The sequence below is a fragment of the Gossypium hirsutum genome, chromosome D12 (genome assembly GCF_007990345.1).
Source record: "Gossypium hirsutum isolate 1008001.06 chromosome D12, Gossypium_hirsutum_v2.1, whole genome shotgun sequence".
NCBI lineage: Eukaryota > Viridiplantae > Streptophyta > Magnoliopsida > Malvales > Malvaceae > Gossypium > Gossypium hirsutum.
The window spans coordinates 31542462-31548890 of record NC_053448.1 but is presented as its reverse complement, the minus strand read 5'-3'; the positions used below and the strand labels follow the sequence as shown (position 1 = coordinate 31548890).

Sequence of the window (6429 nt, the reverse complement as noted above, 5' to 3'; positions counted from 1 at the left end):
AAAGAAGACTCCACTCTTTGGCCTTTAATACATCACTTCATATTGTTGTATATCCATGTTCCGATGCATACATTTTTTTTTGGAAAATGACGTAAAGCAAAGCCGCTCGAAAAGTGTCTTTGCTTCAGGAAACATTATTGCTTGATTAAAGGAGTTTGGAATATTAATACCTGTGCGAAATTTCCATTCGCCCTTCCCCTCTGTTAAGAAGTTTATAATGTTGTCCATATTTATATCTCGAAAATATCCAAACCGATTTCTTCTAGAAAATATTTTTCATAAAATGGAGCATTATAAAATTCACAAATAACCTGAGGGGTAATTTGTACCTCTTTCCCTTGCACAGGTATTGTTTCTTATGTACGGCCTTCAGCTTTTCTAGACTCTTGGTCCCATAAAGATGCATAAATTTCCTGAACTGCAGGGACCACAACAGAGTTTTTTGGGATCATAAAAAAATGTTCTCATCTATGATATCTAACCAAAGGCCATATATCCTGACAGAGAACCATCAATAGTTCAAATCCCCTCTCTTGAATAAACGTTTTTCCCTAAAGTTCTACAAAATGTTTTTCAACAGTTGGATTTGGGAAATTAGAGGGGTTCGAAATTGTCAATGGTTCTAGTTCGGTTGTTCTCCTTACTTTTCTTGGAGGCATTTTATTTGAGTTCAAAAACTAATAAACTAACAAACAAATTTTCCAATGGAATAGTAAAAATAGGAGTTTAGGAACCCTTAACCTCAAAAGAAGATGTGTTAGATTCCTCGTAATATTTTTTTGTGGTCGCTCCTTTTAGTGTTTTGTTTTTCACCAGTTGTGGCAATCCTGTATTTAACTAATAGCAAAGAAGGGTTGTAGATTTAGGGTTTTAATGAAAAAGGGTTTTGGATTTGAGAGAGTTTTGAGGTGTTTAAAATGTTAATAATAAGTTAGAATGTGCATTTAGGGTATTTTTAACTTTTAAAAATAATGATTTTAGTGTTAAAATTTGGGTATAATAGGGATTAATCCACCAAGTTGCGCAAATGGGTTGGGTCAACTTGTAGAAAATTACAGTGATGTCGTGACATAGGGGTTTTGTGTCGCGATATCCTTGCCAGTTTGTGGTTGTTGCGACACCATGGTTCGTTGTCGCGACACAAAGTATGCATCACGACATCACGATGATTTTCTTAATTTCGTCGATTTTGCCTGTGGCGTTACAACACAGAGTTGCCTTGTTTCGACAGTGGCTCTGTTTTTGCCCAGATTTCTAAGTTCTAAAGTGTCACGATTTTTATAAAACATAAATTGGATAAAAATTAAAATATAAACTAAATAGTTAGTTAAATATACAATAATTTACAAAGAGTTAAATATCAATTTAAATAATCAAGTTTTACTTTTGGATTCATCCGATAACACCTTTAATTTACATAAGGACGATTCTCTGGTTCTTTCAGTATTAGTCCATCGCCCGTCATGCCACTCCACCTTCTTCTGCTTACCTCTTTCCTTGAACCTGTTCTTTTAACCTGCATGGATTAAAAGAAGTACACCCCTTAATTCAAGATTATTAGGGTTGGAAATAGACAATTCAGTGCAATGTTCTCCTATGTCCTTTTTATTTCCCCCACTCTGTTGGTAGCCACATTTAAAAATTTTTGTCTCATCGTTGATCTTCATTGTTAATTCATTTTTCTCCAGACTGTTGGTGGATTTTAACATTGCTAAAAAGGGTCTCCCTAACAGAATAGGTATCTCATGGTCCTCTTCAAAATCTAATATTACAAAATCTGTCGGGATTATGAAACTATGCACTTTGACTAACACATCTTCCAGTACTCTTTTCGGCTGTATTGAAGATCTGTTAACCAATTATAGTGTGTCTAAGTGTTTTTGAGGTCTCCTAACCTGATTTTTTCATAAATGGATAAAGGCATTAAATTAATGCTAGCTCATAAGTCACATAAAGCTCTATTAAAATGAATGCTCCCTATCTCTATGGGAATTGTAAAACTTCTCGGGTCTTTCAGCTTTTGGGGAACCTATTTAGAAATAATAACACTACAGGAAACGTTTATACTAACTTGTTCACCTACCTTAATTTTCCTATGCCTAGACATGATTTCCTTTAAATATTTGGCGTACTTAGGGACTTTTTCGATTAATTTAATTAACGACAGGTTGACATTTAATGTTTTGAACAATTTTAGAAAGATTGCATACTCGTCTTCATCCCATTTTTGTTTCTTTTCAAAACTTGAATGGAATGGTTCTTGTGTTTTAGCAGTTCTTTAGTTTTCTCTTTCTCCGGCTCAGCTACCGAGTTAGTTACCTTTTTTGGTTCTTCGTCAGCTTTTCGAGGGTCTTATTGAAAATCTTCTGCATTTTCACTTGTCTCCTCTCTTGTCAGGGTTTTTGGGCTACTCAAGATTTTACCCGAACGGAGTGCGATTGCTTTTACTTACTTTTTTCCTTCTTTTCGAGGATTGTTTTTAGTATTGCTCGGAATGTCGGTGCCAATGTGCCTTTTAATATCTCCTATCATACTCATCAATTGGCTCATTTGATATTCCAGCTTAGTCAATATCTTTATAGAGTTAGTGTACTCAGACTGCACTTGCTTCACATCCGTTCTCATTGACTGCATTTCCCCTTCAGTTCGATCCAAATGTTGACCACATACAGTATGGTCATTTGGGTTGGCCTTTCCTGAGGTTTCTATAAATAAGGAGGTTGATAGTTAGTGTTTTAAACCTGGTTAGAACCATTACCTCCTCCTTGGTTTCCTCTCCATCACAAATTCGGGTGATCTCTCTATCCAGGATTATATGTATTTGAATTGAGATTTCCACCCCTATTTCCAATGTAGTTCACATCCTCGGTGGAATTGTAAATGTAGCGGAAGATGGTTTGTCTCCTCCATATATAGACTGTCCATTTTTCGCAAACTCTATAAGGTTAATTCTGACCACTAATTGCTAATATTTGTCATCCTCCTAGGTAGCTTTCATCGTGGATGGTCTTTGGCCATATGTGTGTCGTTCTGTTAACCACTGGTATGAGTTAATTTCCATATTTTCTATTAATTCGTACACCTTCATATAGAAAATTTGACCTTGAATGCACATCCAACCCATTATAGAAAATCTGCAATCATAACCACTCAGGTAATCTATGGTGTGGGCATTTCTAAATTAGTGTCTTAAAGCGCTCTCATGCTTCGTGAAAGCTTTCCCCCTCCAATTGTTTAAACATAAAAATTTCCCTTCTTACCTAGACCATCTTGCTAATAAGGAAGACCTTTTGTAGGAATTTCCCTACGAGTTTGTCCCATGTCGTTATCAATTAATTAAAAGGGCGTTATCAATTAATGAAAAGGGGAACAACCGAAGATGTATTGCGTCATCAGTGACCCCATTGTATTTAAAGGTATCTTAAAGCTGGAGGAACCATTTTAGATGCTGACTTGGGTCTCCTGCCATTGTTCCTTGAAACTGTAAATTATTCTAAATCATTTGGATCATAGCTAGCTTAATCTCAAAATTATTGGTCATGATAGTTGGCCTCGTTATACTCTCTTGAACCATGTCCAAATTCGGTAGCGCATATTCCCTCATAATCCTCTCGTTACGCATCATGTTAATATTTGCGGGTAACTGTGGTGGTGGTGGTGGATCTTCCAAATTATGCTATGAGTATGAAAAAAATTAAAATTAACTCAGTGGCGTTACCTCCCCGGCAACGATGTAAACAACTTGACTGCCTTCGGATGTACCAATGTCTAGAATAGAAATCCAACACAAAAGATATAAAAAATAGAATCTCTAAGTGTACGAGTCAAGCTGTAATATAGTTACAACGGAGTAGGTGAGTACTTCGAGGATCGTACCCAAAGGATGTGAGCACTAAATTAGTTCTAACCTAAACATAAATGAATCTAATTAGTCCTTTAATTGGATTATATTATGAAGAATAAAAAAGAACAATTTTGGTAAATTATACTAATAATAATAAAAGAAAGTAAAGAAATAAATAAAGTATGTGAAGTCAAAGAGGAAAATATATCAAATCTGGTCATGGTGATTAGTTCACTTCGGTGGTCATAATCAACTGTCACTTCAGGTTTTCCCGTTTAATCAACTAGTCGATATCCCAACAAGATCTTCTGATCTTCTACTAGTATAATGATTTGACAAGAACTACTTATCTCTCAACCTCACAGTCTAGACCGATTCAGGGTTAACGTGTTCATGGATAGCCCATACCAAATTTGGGTTAATTCCCACCTTAATGACTTCCTAAGGTTGTCAAGCCTAGGGTTTAGGTTCTTTCTTTCTTGAACAACTGATCCATTAAGAAACCCTTATGAAAAAGTTAATTAAGCATACTCCCACTCGCTAATCCCCTGCAGGAGGATTAGATCTTCATGGATCTAATAAACAATATAAACTTGATAGAAATAATAGACATGAAGAACAATTCAAAAGTGTAAAGTTTGAGATGAAGCCTAATTTGTATTTAGAATTGGTCGTAAAATCCTCACAGAATTTGATTGTGTTTCACAAATCTGATCTCCCCACAAAAACAAATAATGAGAACTAAAATAAGATCTAAAACCTAAGAAAAGGGAGAAATTACAGACTAAATATAAATAGAAAATTCTACAATATAAAAGCCATTTATAACATGTGCTAAATGAGCTATTTATAGACTTTAGAGTGGCTGCCATCCTTAACCCTAGGCCAGTTGTCGTCCTCGTGCTTAACGTTTGATTATGCAGACCAAAATACCCCTAGCTAGTAATTATTTCTCGTACAGAGGTGATGTCACGACACATTAGGTCATCGGGTCCTGTGTTGCGACATCGATAGCAGTATGCTCATCTTCAGAGGTGTGTCGCAACATCCTTAAGCTATGTCGCGACACTGAAGGCAGTCTTGGCATTCTTCTATTCTAGTCATTATGTTGCAACATCCAATGCTCCGTGTTGCAACATAGTGACTAGTATTGAGTTAATATGCTTTCTAATGGTCTCCTACATACTCAAAAAGTATATTAGCTCAAAGTGAGGCCTCATTTAGCCCCTAAGGTCAATAAAAGACTCAAATTATAGAATTTTTTGAATTGGACTAAACTTATGAACACGTAATTAAAATTTAACTGAAATGCTTATGTTTAAGCTCCTAAAGTGTGAAAACTAGTTTAATCTGCTATATCGAATTACAGCAGATTAGTACCATAAACTTATTATGTATCATGTCACATCCTTGTTAGCAAGTTGGTCTGGTTTGGAAGACTACGCTGGCAAAGATTGCCTAAGTTGCAAGGCTTAAATTGGTTTATGATGGTAACTCATGAAGTGCTTCGTAGAACTTCACCAATACAACGGAGTTTCACTCCACGGTATGACGAGTTCTTGATTGTGATACGAACCTTATTAACTTTCTTGCTAATACGATCGCCACCTGTGTTTTTGGTGTCGCTACTAAAGTAAGTATAGTAGAATGTGGGATACGTTTAAGTCACCTAACATCCTTGTGGAGACAACGTGCCAGTCATTAAGACACTTAGAGAGCCTCATAAGATGTGATTAATTAGTGGAAGAGTGCGAGAACGAGTAATGATTAGAGAGAATCATAATTAGGATTTGAACGTAAGTATCTATAAATAGGATAACGTGATAGTCGAGAAAAGATTTTTTATTCATCTTCTTTACTAGACTTTGTTATCATCGAAGAAACCATGAATGTTCTTCTTTGTTAACGAATGTGTTGATTATCAAAGCTTAGGAGAGCTTCTATACCAGTTGTCTACTGGTAAATTGTTAACCTTTCCTTTAAGCTTTACCAGATAGATAGAAACTAATGTTAGGGTGGTTTGGTGGGAATTTCTTTAAGTACTAGGTATGAAGGAAACGACTATCCAAAAATTGTTTGCATGTCTACAGATTCTTGATTTATCATAAAGTGTTGGTCATTTTTTTTATGTTTAATGGAGTTCTATTGTTTTAGCTAAAGAAATGGGAGAAGGTCCTAGTATTAAAAGGAAAAAACCAGTAGAGTAGAAAAAACTTTGAGTAAAGTATTCTGGTGAGTTCCTTTGTACCTTGTGTCTGGTATATACATTACTTTGTTTAACCTTTATCACTGTACAACTAGGTAACTGCCTTTTTCCTTTGTCTTTTGTGTTCATGTCTAAGGAAACATATCCAAAGAGTTAGTGCATGCAAGGTTATATACGGTTAAAAAAACCTAGAAAACCTGATATATACATGGTACAAGTACTCCTTCTTTGGATCACAAGCTCGGCATCCAAACTGTTGTAATGAGGAAATAGAGGGATGTTGTGTATCATGAAAAAAAGAAGACACATGATATAATGTTTGGGCTTTAGTATGGAATTTTAATACAAATTGTGACTTGTGAAAACTCGGTATTACAAA

The 6429-nt window shown here is 35.5% G+C and overlaps 1 non-coding gene across 1 annotated transcript; it reads left to right on the top strand.

Moving 5' to 3' along the window:
- Positions 1-3156: 3156 nt before the first annotated feature.
- LOC121224732 (small nucleolar RNA R71) lies at positions 3157-3262 on the top strand. Its single transcript, XR_005922477.1, has one exon. It is a non-coding gene; the product is annotated as a small nucleolar RNA R71 (small nucleolar RNA).
- The last annotated feature ends 3167 nt before the right edge of the window (positions 3263-6429 follow it).